The sequence below is a fragment of the Leopardus geoffroyi genome, chromosome D2, assembly GCF_018350155.1.
Source record: "Leopardus geoffroyi isolate Oge1 chromosome D2, O.geoffroyi_Oge1_pat1.0, whole genome shotgun sequence".
NCBI classification, from domain to species: domain Eukaryota; kingdom Metazoa; phylum Chordata; class Mammalia; order Carnivora; family Felidae; genus Leopardus; species Leopardus geoffroyi.
The window spans coordinates 83479903-83496623 of NC_059334.1; positions in this window are offsets into that span (position 1 = coordinate 83479903).

The following is a 16721-nucleotide window of genomic DNA, read 5'->3' on the forward strand; positions in this document are numbered from 1 at the left end:
TGGAGCCTGTTTCAGATTCTGTGTCTCCCTCTCTCTGACCCTCCCCTGTTCACGCTCTGTCTCTCCCTGTCTCAAAAATAAATAAAACGTTAAATAAATAAACAAATAAATAATAAAATTGTGTCAGTTTGGTTGATAACACACTCTATGATAATATACTCCTTTCTTCAACTCTGCGCTGTACATAAGAAATCTAAATACAAAGACAGAAATAGGATAAAAGGAATAGGATAGTAAAAGGTAAAGCTGAATTTTCTATATTAATATCAAAATTAATCTCCTATTTCTTTGCTAATTTTCCATTTGTTCTGGTAGTGATTGGAAAGGAGGGTTGAAATCTCTGGCAGCTTTGATTTTGTCTATTTCTCTTCCTAATTCTGTCAGTTTTTGCTTTCTGTATTTTGAAACTCTCTTATTAGGTGCATCAATGTTTAGGATTGTAATGTATTCTTGATGAGCTAATTCCTATACCATTATGAAATGATTTTATCTCTGCTAATGTTCTTTGCTCTGGAATCTGCTTTGTTGGAAATTTAAAAATATTTGGCCATTAATTCTTCAAATATTTTTTCTGTCTCCCCCTTTCTTCTTCCTTGCAGACTCCAGTTATACATATAGTAGGGCACTGGAAATTTTCCAGTAACTCACTGATTCTCTACTAAATTTTGCAGTCCTTTTTGCTCTGTTTTATTCTGGGTAGTTTTGATCACTATGTCTTCTGCACTCTTTTCTTCTGCAATGTCTAATCTGCCACTAACGCCATTCAGTGGCTCATCACAGGCCAGGCAACAGGGCTTGGGCAACAAGGTGAGCAGCAGTCAGAGCTGAGAAATCATAGCGATGTCAAAACTGAGCAGCAAGGTGGACGTGGGAGGGGCTGGCCCATGACTAGGCAGGCTGAGGAGAGTCACAAGCAAGGTGCCGAGCACTTCAGCACACACACGGACAGACTGACACGTGGGTCACAGGTAAACATCAGAGGTACCAGAGAGGGAAAAAGGAAGAGTAGGGTCACAGCAAGACTGGAGACTCTCCCAAATCATGGGAGGCCAAGGCTTGAGTGATTTGTCTGCTCTAAGTCCATCTCCTTGGATAGACGGACCTGTGAGGGCAGGGACAGGTGTTTGTCCTATTTGTACCAAGTGCTTGGTACAAAGAAGCTGCTCAGAATATATATATATATATATATATATATATATATATATAATAATTTATATATATATATAATAATTTATATATTATATATAATATATATACAATATATATATATATTTATATGTTTATATATATAAATATATATATTTGAGTGTATATTATATTTGTGTGTAATATATATTTGTGTGTATGTATATATATATATACATATATATGTATATACATATACATATATATGTATATATATTTTTTTCAGGATATATTTTGTAAATAATTGGAGGAAGCAGACCTATGGAATGTCAAAGACCTAAGAGCTGGGTTTCGGGCGAAAGGCCCTTGACATAGGGTTTTAGGGTTTGGAATTTTGTGACCTGGAAGCAAAGAGAAAGATCAGCTCTTCCCTCTAAGAATTTCCCTCTAAGTCTGGTTTTCTGGCAATTGCTATATTTTTACAGAGTGAGGGGGGTGTAAATACAGGGTAGATGTAATTATGCCCACAATGTAAAATAGCTACCAAACCAGTCCAATATAAGTGGATTATGTTTATATTTGGAGTAAACTGTAATTTTCAATAAAATAAAAATCGGGGTTCTACAAACCCAAATATCTCAAATATCTAATTCCCTGGAAGCAGCTTTGCATAAAACGTTCTAATGTATTATTAACCACAAGCACATTTTTACAGTGTAACTCCCAGACAATCACCGCGGCTCTGACATGATGTTACAAGTCTCTTGCCAAGGCTATTAAAGCACTTTTAACAATGTTTCGTGATGTTGGAAGCTACCCTTTCATAAGGAGAGGTGGTTACAAAAGGGGGGCCAATAACAAGACATAGAGTCCTCAAAGTGTCAAGGTCATCAGAAACCAGGGACATCTGAGAAACCGCCACACAATAGGAGCTTAGGGAGACAAGACAGCTAAATGTCTTGTGGGATCTTGGAATAGAAAAAGGACATAAGGTAAAACCAAAGGAAATCTGAATAAGATATGGACTATGCTAACAATAATATATCAGTGTTGGTTTGTTTACTGTAACAAATGTGCCAGAATCCGGTGAGACGTTAATCATCAGGGAAATTGGCGCAAGGTATATGGTAACCGTCTGTCCTATCTTCCCAGTCTATAAATCCAAAATTGTTCTCACAATAGAGTCTGTTTAACAGCAAAGAAAATGAAAACGAACTTGTGCTGGAGGCCCATACACCACGTGCAGCTGCACCAAAGTGGCGTCAGTTGGATACTTCTATTTTTTTTAATTTTTTAAATGTTTGTTTATTTCTGAGAGACACGGGGCGGGGAGGGTCAGAGAGAGGGAGACACAGAATCTGAAGCAGGATTCCGGCTCTGAGCTGTGGGCACAGAGCCTGATGCGGAGCTCCAACACACGAACCGTGAGATCGTGACCTGAGCCGAAGTCGGCCGCTTAACCAACTGAGCCGCCCAGGCGCCCCTAATTGGATACTTGTATCCGTAGTACCTGCAGGGCTTGAGCTGTGTTTTCGTGGAGGATTGCTCCCTTGCAAGTACTCACACAGGCACGAAGTTGCCCTCATTTTATTTTGCTTAGTCCTTCACAGCATCAACATTCACTTTCAGATTTTTTTTTTAATTTTTATTTTTTTGGGGGGGGGTGCAGAGAGAGAGGGAGAGAGAGAATCTTAAGCAGGACGCGGGACTCGATCTTATGACCCTGAGATCGTGCCCTGAGCCGAAATCAAGAGTTGGATGCTTACCCGACTGGGCCACGCAGGTGGCCCCACATTTGCAAAAGTTTTTAAGCTTGTCATTCGTTGAGGGAGCGCTCTTGAGTGTTCTCTGTTAATTGCAGAATGCTTCTTGGGTCAGTGTAAAGCCATTTTACAGGAACAAGTGGGGAGAGAAGACCGGAACGTGCCATGGAAAAGTGATTTTAAAACTTTTCTGCCTATCTGTCTTCCAGTCATTCGTGTGATGTGAATCATTCTTGTGACAATTGATGGTCACACTGAAATGTACCCTTCGTGTCGGCACAATGTAGCGTAAAAAGGACAGTGATGCTGCTGGTTCCGCGGCGAGGACGGTACCATTTCACACCTCGCTCGCGTTAAAAAAAATTTAAACCAAATGATTCCCCCACCGAAGACACTAACGTCGGATCTGAATATTCAAAGTCTGCTGCCCTGTGTGATTTGAGAGGTCCTTACGATATACGAGGTTGGACGGGCAGAGTGTATTTCCTAACGCGGGATGCTGCGAGTGCGACACGTCAGCCCTTTCGGAGGATGGGACATCAACAGAGCTGTCAGCAGGTGGCCCTGAGCCTGCAGCACCGATCACAGGTCCTGGGCGGACACAGAACTTGGCAAAGGTTTAAGCAGAAAGCTTAATGATCGTCGCAGTGATTATGAGAACCTGCACCACTTTCTGAGCCATAACAGGGGCCAGGGCCCACACCAAGTGCTTTAGACGTGAGTTCTCTCCTGAATCTTCCCGGAGCCTTGTGGGCCAGCGGGTCCCCCGATGGTACGCACGGAACAGATGCAGGAACCAGAGGCCCACTGGCTCGTAGGTGGTAGAGTGGGGGTCGTTGGTGAGAACAGAGCCGGTGGTAGGACAGCTACATCCTGAGAGCCAGAGGACTTACCGTGCTGGGCAGGTATTACCCAACAGTCTCTGCTCTTTGGTAGGACGGGCCATTCTTTTGCATCCACAATCTTTATTGGGAGAACCTGCAAATTTTCAGAAAAGTGAAAACAGTAAAATGAACACCCACGTACCCTTCCCTTAGATTTGACATGTGTTAATGTTTTCTTCTCTCTCTCCCTCTCTCTCTCTCTCTGTGTGTATAACACTTTTTGCTGCACTATTTGGGAATAAATTGTAGACATCATGAGACTTCACTCCAAAATTCCTCAACACCACCTCCTAAGAATGAGGACAGGGAGCAAAGGATACGCGGGATCCATTTTTCCAAAAGGGAAAATGAAGCCAAAGTGAGCAGGGGGAATTCCACTGCCTTTGGAAAATTCCCAGTCTTCTGAGCTGGTGTGTCAGGCTCTCCCATCTGGCCTGAGTAATCACATCTCTGCCCCGCCACTGTTCACCATACATGGCTGAGCTCGCACCATTGCCCCCAAACACTGGCAACTTGATGCTGCTGAACTTGGGCCCGCCCCTTCCCTTCTCTGGTCATCTACAGCCTCCTCATTCTTTAAGACCCAGATAATGCCACCCCTCCCCATGGCACCTGCCCCAGTGTCCCAGTTTGTGGGGCCGTAGGTCTCTCTAGTCGATAACCCTCAGAGTTCTGCTTTGCTTTGGGATAGCTGTTTTCCTGTCTGACTTCCTCATGGCCTCTTGAGGGCAGGGGGGTGAACGATTCAGCTTTGAATTCCCCCCAGCATGGGACATAAAGGCTTAGACATAGTAGGGGCTTAATAAGCACTCACTGAATTGGATGGATGGCCATCACTTCAGAGTTCAGACCCTAGAAATGTTCCGTTTTTATTACAAGAAACATAATTATTTTAATTAATTCACAGTTACAGACTCAAGAAAATCCAGAACAAAGCTAGAGTGGCCTCACTGTCTCAGACGGTGGCACTTACTGTAGCACTTAAGGATGCTTTTGTTTCTGCTCGACATCGTCCTAATGAACAGAGCTGGCCACGCTTACCCAGTCACCCCACTCTCCATAGCAGGTAGTGCTGTGGTGTTTACGCTGGGGATCTCGAGCCACCGTTGGAAAGATGAAATGTTGTTAAAAAGAAAGTCATGATTGACAAAACTACAGAAAGTGGAAAGTATCTTTCTTCAAAAGTGTGTGGAACATCAAAAGAATGCCCCAGAAGGGAGCTTGTTAACCGCAGAGAGTTCAACAGTTACATTATTACACCCAACTGCCAAAGTTTGGGAGAAAAAGGCAGTAAATGAAGCATTTGAGATGAACAGAGCCTATTTAGAAGGGGAAAAAATACATTGTATTTCTGAATGCAACAGCTGCATGGAAGTGTAACAAGATCCTGGCTCAAATTACAGCTTTGGAGGCGGCCCCCCCTTCGCAGGGTCTAATCTGCTCTCGGAAGCCCTGGCAGAGAGGCTGTTAGCAAATGCATCAAGGACGTCGCCCCAGCATGGGGACGCGGCAGCTGGTTGACGAACAGCTGCAGCGTGTGGATTCTGCGCCCGCGCCCCGGTGAACGCAGCCTCGGTGGCGGTGGCGGTGGCGAGCTGCGGAAGCAGCGGAGGCGGGGCTGTGCCAGCCTACCGTCTTTCCCTGGGGCAGCCTCCGAGACGACCCCGGTCCGCACCGCTGGGCGGCCCTGCTTTGGTTCTCGAAAGATTATCTGTTCCCTCTCAATCAGGGCTTAGTAGGAAGGCCTTTGAGCAATAACACGTGCCACCTGAGGGAACTACCACCTTCGTGTTGCAAAACTCGTCCTTAGCCTTCATCCTTGGATGGAGTCAGGGAGCATCGCCCTGGAGCAGGGATGTGGGGAACCCCGGCAGCCCCCATCCCTCCTCTGAGCGGGACACGCGGTAGGCTTGGCAATGCATGAGTTCCCAACGTGTGATGGCACCTTTTTCACGCCCAGAGACGTGACGCTCCCCAAAACCACGGTAAGACCTCCCTGAGCCTTAGATGCATCCAGGTGGGTGGTCCTCCCTTCCCTCTGGTGGCGTCCCACGTTTGGAGGAGGGCCACGGGAGGACCCAAGAGACTCAAGTGTCCAGACCAAGATGTGGTGAGAACCACGTGGTAGGCAGGTCACTCTGCTCAGCGTCCCCTCCCTGGAGTGGGAAGCATCCCCCCCCCCCAACTCTTGGAAGCCGGTTCAACCCCTTTGCCTTTGGAGAGGCTGAACTCCCCTCCTTGGTCCCAGGAGTGAGCACCTGACCCTAACTGGCACCCAGGGCCCTCAGAGCTACAGTGATTGGTCGAGAGATGAGCCAATCAGAGCCCTCCGTTCTCTTCGGCGCAGGAAGGCCCCAGGTGAGCTCGGCCAGAGCCCCTGTGGAGCCAGTGCGCAGTGGGAAAGCTGGGAAGGAGCCAAGCAGGACAGGCAGCATCAGACAAAAAGGTGAGGCTCCATGACACTTTTCCTAAATCTAAAGCTGGTGTAGCCCTTGGATTTTCCAATTACAAGACCCCCAACAATTCTCTTTTAGCTTCAGTCCGATTGAACTGGGCTCCTGTCGCTTGCCTGTGAAATCATCCTGTTTAATTATTTGCTACCTGTTCTGTGCCCCCTTCTAGGACAAGAGTTCCATGAAATCAGGGACTTTGCCGTCCTTGCGGTTTTTCTCAGCTTCTAGGACATTTCTTACACACGCTGCGGGTGCTGACCCATGTTTGGGGGAGTAACTAACCATAAAGGGTGGCGGTGGGGGAGGGGGTATGGTGCGTGCGTGAGGTTTACATCGGCATTTTTGGGTGTAAGCTGTGAGTTAAGATTGATGCTGTTGCTCGCGCCTCCTGTGCTCGACAGGGAGCTAGGTTGTCACCAGTGTAGGTGCAGGGCCCTTCAGCCAGGACTGCAAGAATTGTTCCCAAAAGAGCAGCCGGGAGGTCTTGAGCCCTTGATTGCGGTGACAGTGGATGTCTAAGAAGGCCCGAACCAGCAGGCACTGCGGGGGGCGGGGTGGGGGCGGGGGGAGGGCAAGGGCAGAGATGCTCCAGGTCCAACCAGAGGAGGTCATCAGAACCCAAGCTCATCAGCCCCTGGTTGGTTTCCTGGGGCTGCCGTAAAGCATTATCACAAACGGGGTGGCTGAAAACAACAGAAACGTACTCTCGCACAGTCCTGGAAACCGGAAGTCCAGAATCGAGATGTCGGCAGGCCAGCAGGTCCATGCCCGAGGCTCTAGGGACGCATCTGCTCCTTGCCTCTTCCGCCTTCTTGTGTTCCTCAGCTAGTGGCTGCATCAGTCCGAACTTGGCCTCTGTGGCCACCCTGCTTTCCCTTCTTCCATGGATGTCAAAACTCCCTCTTCCTTACGTGGGTACGTATGATGGCATTTAGAACCCCAGAAAACCCAGGATAAATCCCTCCTCTCAAGAGCCTTAATTTAATCACATCTTTTGCCATTAAGGTAACATTCCCAGATTGTGGGGGTTTGATGTGGATATCTCTCAGCTTACCACACAGCCCTCGCCAGAGACAGAAAGAGAAGGACTTGGAGGGCCGGGTGGAATGTCCAGGTTCCAGGCAAAAAGGAACCAGCAGGCTCACCGGAAGTGAGCATGCAGACCCAGGCACCAAAATGTGAGGCGAGACACCTTGGGACCCCAAGAGGATGAGGACGGCCAGGACTTAGCCATGACTGACCAGGCTCAGGGTCCACAGCAGCCCTCCCGCCCCCAGGTCCACACTGAGGCTAGTGGAGCTGAGGTTACTCACCTGTATCCTGCTTTGAGGGGGTTGAGCTGGTGGTCTGTGGGTGGGAGGGATCAAAGGGCAGAGGAAGGTGTGGGTGTCTTGGGAGGCTGGCTGCTGGCTGGGGGTGGGGGGAGTGGGTCTAGACAAAGAGGACAAAAGGATCCCGTAGCTGCCTCCTAGCTCCCGAAGTAGATAGACACCTGACTCATAGAATGACTTCTGCAGATGTCAGCCCTCCCCATCCCTCACGTGAGCCCCCACAACACCTCTTAGGAGGCAGAGTGGCAAGGTAATCCAGGTAATTCCAAGGAACATTCATCTCTCGCCACAAAACCAAGGAAGATGCATTTACCGCCTTCTCTCTCCTCTTCTCGGCAGGCCAGAGAGCACTGGGATGGTGGCAGGGGTGTAAGACAGAAGCCACAGCAGCAGGATTTCTTAGTGCAGGAGGCCAATCAACTTGGTTCAAATTCTGTCTGCTCTACTTACTAGTGGTCTAACTCTGGACAGCTGACTTCGCCTTCTTGTTCAGCTCTAAAACAGGGGTAATGATAACATCTGCATCACTGGGTGAGTGAGGCAATAAATTTCAATAAATTGAAATAACGTAAGTACCGCACTAAGAACAATGACTGCAAACACCAAAGACCTCAAGAAACATTCACCGTGGCTCCTGTTGGCTGAGAGTTTAAGGACCAAGGTCACCTCCCCCGAATGTGAGAAAGATTGCGGGTATTGATTGAATAGCAGCCAAAGGCAAGATCCTACAAGGGTTCTTCTTCTTCTTTTTTCTTTTTTTTTTTTTTTGGTTTTAATGTTGATTTATTTTTGAGAGAAAGAGAGAGACAGAGCGCGGGCAGGGGAGGGGCAGAGAGAGAGGGAGACACAGAATCCGAAGAGGCTCCGGGCTCCGAGCTGTCAGCACAGAGCCTGACGTGAGATCATGACCTGAGCCAAAGTCGGATGCTTAATCTACTAAGTCACCCAGGTGCCCCCAAAATACTACAAGGATTCTAAAGACCGTGTAGCAGCTGCTGTCAGATCACTCACAGGCCAGATGGGGACCAGGATGTAAATACATGAATATTTAAATGAAAATGGAATTTAGAAATAGTTCAGTGCAGCAATAGCTAGACAAACGCTCTTGGCTCTTTCTTCCAAAGACATCCAAAATCTAACCCTTCTTATAGCTTTCCCTTCTACCGCCATAATCCAAAATCCTAGCCTGAACTGTCACAGCAGCCTTCAAACGTGTCACCTTGCCTATTCTAACTCCCAATACAGTCCGTTTTCCTTATAGCAGCCATTTTTTTCTTTTTTTGTTTTTTGTTTTGTTTTTTTTTTTTTGCTTTTAAAATGCGACCCGATCTTGGCACCCCTTTCTTATGGTCTCCAAAGTCTCCTGTGATATAATAAAAAGTATTTGGTCTTTGTCCCCAGGTCCTGGCACATAGCTCCCACAATCCTGAGAATTTCCAGAAAGATCAAGCCTTGTTTAGAGGATTGGAACTCTCACCACCACCACTCCAACCTTCCCGAGGAGGGGAGAAGGGCTAGAGATTGAGTCAATCACCAATGGCTGATGATTTAATCAATTGTGCCTACTTTATGAAGCCTTTGGAAATTTTATGGGTTGGTGAGCACATCAAAGTGCCAGGAGTGCGCCCAGAGGGCATAGGAGCTCTGCATACCTCTCACCTCTTCATATCTTGCCCTATGTATCACCTCCACTTGGCTGTTCCTGAGCTGTATCCTTTATAACAAAACTAGTAATAGTAAATAAAGATGGTTCCTGAGTGTGTGAACCATTCTAGAAAATCATCAAACCTGGAAAGGATGGGCAGGAGGTGGAGGTTGTGGAAAACCCCTGACTTACTGGAGTAAAGTTGGACACAAGTGTGGGCAGCGTGAAGACCCAATACGTGTGACTGGCATCCAAAGTGGGGACAGTATTGTGGGACCGAGTCCTTATCCTGTGGGGTCTGAGATAACTCTGGGTAGTTAGTGTCAGAATTAAATTGAATTAAGGACATCCAGTTGGTGTCTGGAGAATCAGAGAATTGGTTGTTGGTGTTGGAAACATCTCAGCTTCCCATTTGGAATAAAATGAAACATTCTACCCTTGGCCTATAAAACCCTTTGTAATCTATTATCCTCCCTTGTCACCTTGCCTTTCTCTACAACCACATCTGGTCCTCCACCCCCAGACACCCTTTCCTCTTCATTGTTCCTCAAATACAAGATCTTAGAACCATCTCATGGCCTTAGCAGTTACCACACTTTTTGCCTAGAATATTCTTCCCAAGATGGAACCATGACCCACTTGTGACTGTCATTTCACTATCCTTTGAACAAGCATGCCGTCCCTGACCACCCCATCTAGCAAGCATGACTGAATCCCTGCACCTGTTCCAATTTTCTCCTTAGTTCTTATTAGCATCTCACATCATATGTAATATTTGTGTGTTTTTCATTTGCTTGCCTCAACTAGAATATCAACTCTCTGAAAGTTAGGACTTTGTTTTGTTCATGATTTATTCCATGAAATCAATAAAATTTGTTGAATGAATGTGTTAGTCCAAAGTATAACTTTCATCATTCATTTAGGCAACCATCAAACTTTTATGAACCCCAGTCTCTGCTCTCCCCAGTAGTTGAACAAATTATAAAATCAATTAAGACAGAATTCAGGAATACCAGGGGAGGAAATCTCACAAGTGGAGGATGGGGGATTCCAGAAGACTCCTGATGGAGGGTCGGTTTGGTCGATGGCACTTCAGACCTGGGGGAGGGGGACGGGGAGACTCACACGTCTTAAATCAGCTAGACAGCTGCACCCGGACAGTGTGCAAGGGGTCTCAGGTGGAGATGGAAATGTTGGAAAAGAATCCAAGATTACAAACCAAAAGAATACTTTTGAAGGGAAGCCAACATTTTAGTGAACTTTATAAATATTTAAACACAATTTAAACTGAAAGGTCCTTATTTGGACAACTTTAATGGTGGAAAGTTACCCAAAATACTGTTTTATGCTTTCTTTATTCTTCGTAACGTACAATTTTGGTTCTAAAGGGAAAAGAGTCAAATCAATGCTTTCTGCAGGTGAAGCCATTACCACATACCTGGCAAAAAAACACATGTAACCAGAGCCGAGAATGGGGCCCGGCTGCCAGGCTCCAGGGGGAGCTTTGGAACTAAATTCCTCTTTTAAGAAGCCACGGAGAACACAACGCAAAAGTGAGATATAAGAGAACCTCATTAACTCAGATGTTTCTATTCTCAATTTGTAACCACGTGTACTGAAGAATGTGCAAGGCAAACTAAGAGTGTAACTAAGATTAGAGGGATTATTTACACTGCTCAAGAGAACAGCGTTTTCATAAATTCATTGACATACCAACCCGATAGGCGAAGTCACGTAGTGCACATGAACTTGATAAAGATAAATTTACTTGAACACAAGCAAATTTTATTTTTCTTAAAATAGTGACTTCGGTGTAGATTCGCTAGGTTTTCTGATCATTTGGTATCTAGGACAGAGATTCAAATTACCTCTAATATTCCTCTTTAATGTTTTTTTATTATTTTTAAAGACATTTTGCATAGACATGTTTTTTGTTTTTGTCTTTAGGTCATTTTCATTCAACAGTTGAGGGACATTTGGATTTTTCAGAATTCTTGGCTATTATGAATAAAGTTGCTATAAATATTCAAGTATAAGTATTTGTGTGGACATTTGTTTTCAGTTCTCTTTGGTAAATGAATTAAGAGTGGAATGGCGGGTCATATAGGAGACGTATGTTTACTGTATAAAAGCTGTCAAATGCCTTTCTAAAGTGTTTGTACCATTTTGCATTTCTGCCAGCAACGTATAAGACTCTTATTTCTTCTCTACATCCTCACAAACACTGGAATTTCAGGCTTTTTATTTATTTTTTATTTATTTTAATGTTTATTTATTTTTGAGACAGAGAGAGAGAGCACGAGTGAGGGAGAGTCAGAGAGAGGGAGACAGAATCCGAAGCAGGCTTCAGGCTCCCAGCTGTCAGCCCAGAGCCCGACGCGGGGCTCGAACCCGCAAACCGTGAGATCATGACCTGAGCCAAAGCCGGAGGCTGAACCGACTGAGCCGACTGAGCAACCCAGGAGCGCCTGGAATTCCAGGCTTTTTAAATTTTAGATATTTCTGCAGGTGTGTGGTCATATTTCATTATAGTTTTAATTTGAAGTTCCCTAATAACTAATGATGTTGGGCATCTTTTCATGTACTAATTTGCGATTCAAATATCTTCCTTGGTGAAGTGTCCAAATCTTTTTTTTTTTTTTCATTTTTATTTGGATCGTTCATTTCTTATGACTGTATCATAAGAATTCTTTAGACGTTCTGATATACGTTTTGCAAATAGTTTCTCCTGGCGTATAGCTTGCGTTTTCATTGTCTTTAAGTGTCTTTTCAAGAGCAAAGATTTTATGGTTCTCTAGATGCAAATAGGCACATGTACATGTGTCTGGAAAACAAGTGGTAATATCTTCTCATTTCTAACTGTGTTCCCACCGTTAGTGGCTCAGGCAAGAAAACTGAGAGCCATTTTACCACCTTCTTCATCCTTCTTCGCATTCAGGGTGTCACCAATCTCTTCAAATTCCACCCCCAACATCTATCTTGAATGCGTTGGCTTTCCACCATTTTTACTCCCATTACACCATCCACATCGCCATCATCTCTCAGCTGGGCCACGTTAGTAGACTTCTAATTATCATCCCCACTCACCCTCCAACCAATTCTCTAGGCAGCAGGTAGAGACGTAATTGGATGATGTGACACCCCTGCTTAAGATCCTCCCAGGGCTTCCGAATTGCTTGGAATGGAACCCAACTTCTCAGAACAGCAGCCACCTCTGCACACTGAGATCCTGTCCACTCTCGAAGTTCAGTGGCTGTCACTCTTGCGCTTGCTAACTCCGTGCTGGTCTTTCAGCTGCCACAGCATTGCTCCCTCTCACCCCAGAGCCCTTCCACACACTGTGCCCTCCCCTGGAGGAATGTTCTTTCCCCGCTGTCTGCGTGGCTGACTTCCCATCCTTGCAGCTTCCCTTTTGAAGTCACCTCACCAGAGGGTCTTTCTCGTTCGCTGGGTCTAAAAACGCATTTCCCTAATTATTTTTGGGTCACAAATTTGTATCACAAATTTTAATTATGTACATTTTTATGTTTGTGTTCCTTACTATCTTGTAAAATCCGTCAGGCAAGGCCACGTGAGTTTTGTTTACCCTCGACTCCAGGTAAAACGATGGCCGATGTTGTAGTTGCTCAAGAAATACGTGTTGAATTAATTGATGCATGAGCTGTAGTGATAAGAGACAAAGCTCATGCCAACCCAGCTTGAAGTCCTCTTATTCTTAGTGACCTTGGGCAAATTTTGTAAGATTTCTGGTTCACCGTGTCTTAATCTATTAAGTAAATGTAATATTCTCACCTGGAAAACTTAGGGAAAGGATAGAAATAATAAGTATAATACAGATAGCCTAATACCTGGCTATATTGTAAAAATTCAATAGATGCTAAAGAATCAGACCTGTAAGTACAGAGAACAAACTGGTGGTTGCCAGAGGGGAAAAGAGTTGGAGGGGGGATGGAAAATGGATGAAGGGAAGAGGGAGAAACAGGCTTCCAGTTATGGAATGACTAAGTCATGGGAAGAAAAATACAGCATAGGGAACATAGTCAATGATATTGTAATAGTGTTGTGTGGTGACAGACGGTAGCTACACTTGTGACGAGCACAGCATAAGCATAGACACGTTGGGCCTCTATGTTGTACACCTGAAAACAATGCGACAGGGGCGCCTGGGTGGCTCGGTCGGTTAAGCGGCCGACTTCGGCTCAGGTCATGATCTCACGGTCTGTGAGTTCGAGCCCCGCATCAGGCTCTGTGCTGACAGCTCAGAGCCTGGAGCCCGTTTCAGATTCTGTGTCTCCCTCTCTCTCTCTGCCCCTCCCCTGGTCATGCTCTGTCTCTCTCTGTCTCAAAAATAAATAAACCTTAAAAAAAAAAAAGAAAAGAAAACAATGCGACATTGTGCGTTAACCAGGCCAAAAGAAAATTAAATGAAAAAAAAGTATAGATGCTAGTTAAGAACATCTTTCTAGTAATCCGTCTTTTAATTATAGCATGTTGAGATGCTGTGGACAATAATCTTTGCTTTTTAGGTATTATTGAATTAATCATTCATTCATTTTTATTATATATTGTATGCTCCTAATTTTTGTAAATATTAACTACTTTTAAGGTGCTAAGAATGCTTGAAAAGAAGTAGAGAAAAGAGAGAAAATTTAAAATGGACCTTGATTGTTTCTTAATATTTTGTTTTATATATTTTATATTTATATATATTTCATCATTTGTATTTATATAGTATATATATTCAATTTAGTATGGTTCCTTAATTATTGTATTCCTTGGGGATGACACCTTTTATCAATATCAGATTACTCTCTTCCTATTTGATGGTTTTGACCTTAAACTCTACTGTGTCAGCAGCTCAGGGAATAGAATCAATAATACTGTAATGACGTTGTGTGGTGGCAGATGGTGACTGCACTTACTGTGGGGAGCACTAAGTAAGAGATGGAATTGTTGAATCAATATGCTGTAGACCTGAAACCAATATAACAGTGTATGTTAATTATACTTCAATTAAAAAAAAATCTCCACTGTGTTTTGAGATTGATGTGGCTACTCCTTTTGAGGGGAGGTACTCCTTTCTATGATTATATTTTCCTAATGACTCATCTGTGCATTTCTAACATTCCAGTGTAGTGTTATTTCAGGTGTGTCTTTAGCCAGTGTGCTGCTGGATTTTCCCTTCCTTCCTTCCTTCCTTCCTTCCTTCCTTCCCTCCTTCCTTCCTTCTTCCTTCCTCCCTTCCTTTTTCCTTCCTCCCTTCCTTCCTTCCTTCCTTCCTCCCTCCCTCCCTTCCTTCTTTTCTTTTTGAGAGAGAGGGAGGATGAGGGGCAGAGGGAGAGAGAGAATCCCCAGCAGGCTCCACACTCAGCACAGAGCCCTATGCAGGGCTCAATCCCGCCACCCTGGGATCATGACCTGGGCCAAAATCAAGAGTCGGATGCCTAACCAATTGAGCCACCCAGGTGCCCCGCCTCTGGATTTGCTAAAATCCAATCCCAGTTCTTGGAATCTGTAAGTCAAGGTTTTCAAACAGAACTTCCAGGGGGAATTTGTTCAATGACAAATTCTCATTCTCCTGCAGACTCTACTTCAGCACAGCCAGTGTGGGGCCCAGGAGTCTGCATTTTAAAGGCCAATAGCAGTTTCTGAAGCACCAATCCATAGAGCACCGTTTGGTAATCAGGAATTAAAGAATTTTGTCTCTGGGTGCCTGAGTGGCTCAATCGGATAGGCATCCAACTTGGCTCAGGTCATGATCTCTCAGTTTGTGAGTTTGAGCCCCGCATCGGGGTCTGTGCTGGCAGCTCAGAGCCTGGAGCCTGCTTGGGATCCTGTGTTTCCCTCTCTCTCTCTGCTCCTCCCTCACTCATGCTCTGTCTCTCTCTTGCTCTCTCTCTCTCTGTCTCTCAAGAATAAATAAACATTAAAAAATTAAAAAAAAAAAAAGAATTTTGTCTCTTGCCACAACCAATCATTTCCACCTCACATCTACCAGCCTGTTTGAGGCATGTTTTCCTTTTATGCTTGCTTGCTTCGGGTTCCTTCTCTACATGGGCTAACTGTATCTGGTTAATTTGTCTCCACTTGCTATTGTCTTTTTTGTTTATTGTTTTTTTTTTAGCTAATAAAATATACCTTTAAGCCTTCCCAGAAATATTTAAAGCTGCATTTCTCTGTGTACCGAGTCAAGAACTAATTGATTTCATTTCTCTTCACCCCAGGTAAAAGGAAGAATTAAGCCTGTTTTTGGTTTGAGGCCATAACTATTATTATCAGTGTATGCATTTCTTAAGGTATAGCTCTCTGGTTTCAGGAACGTTTATTTATTATTGCAGTGTGTTTAGAACCATAATGGCAGGCATTCCCATTTAACTGTCCACTTAATTGGCTTTACCTTGTTCCGGCTGTTTTATAACTTACCCAACCTGGAGCGTTTAATGAGCAGGGATGTGTATGTCAACATGAGTTTTCTAAAGACCATATCTCAGACCTTGCACAGGTGAGGACATCATTGCATTATTTCTGCACATTATCAAATTTGGGCTGGGTATAAAATTTGACCTTACCACACTTCTCCCTAATAATCTGTGGACAGTGATCCTCTGTTTTCTAGACTGTGGCTTTTCAAAGAAGTCTCAGACCAACTGAGTTTTCTGTCCTTATGAACAACATGCCTAATCTAAGGTCCTTCTCGGATTTTTCTTTTGATTATCTTCTTCAACAATGTGATTATTTTCTAATTAATTTTGTCTAAAACATGGTGGCTATTGTCAACCTGCATATAATCAGATTTTTCTTTCCGTTGAAGAAATGTTTCTTTAGTTATGCTTATCTTTAATCATTTTCTCTGCCAAGCCCTCTGGTTTCTTTGCTTGGTCACTAACTCTGAGTATCACTCTCTCCTGCACATGGTACAGTTTCTCGGTGGAAAGGGCCAGCTTACAGAACTCTAGTTTGGAGCCCAAGCTTGCGGACCTGGCCTCCACCGACACTGCAAGAGAAACCTACCTCCCACTCCATGCCACCCCAAGCTTGCCATCCTCAACACCACCAGGAAAAGGGACCCTTCCTGACGAGGAGGACAGTTAGCATCCAGAAAGGTGAACCATGGAAAGTCAACCAGCAGAATGGGAAGAAACATCTGCAAACCATATATCCAATTAGGGGTTAATATCCAAATTATTTAAGGAGCTCAATACAGCTCAATGGTGAAAAACAACTTGATTTAAAAATTGGCAAGGGGCACCTGGGTGGCTGAGTAGGTTAAGCCTCTGACTCTTGATTTCGGCTCTGGTCATGATCTCACAGTTTGTGAGTTCAAGCCCAGGCTCTGCACTGGTGATGAGAAGAAGCCTTCTTGGGATTCCGTCTCCCTCTCTCTCTGCCCCCTCCCCTGGTCTTTCTCTGCCTCTCTCTCAAAATAAATAAATAAATTTTTAAAAAGTGGGTAAAAAGACTGTGTTGATTTTTACAACAAGGTGAGGCACCATGTTATGTCTCATGACTTAAATTGTATT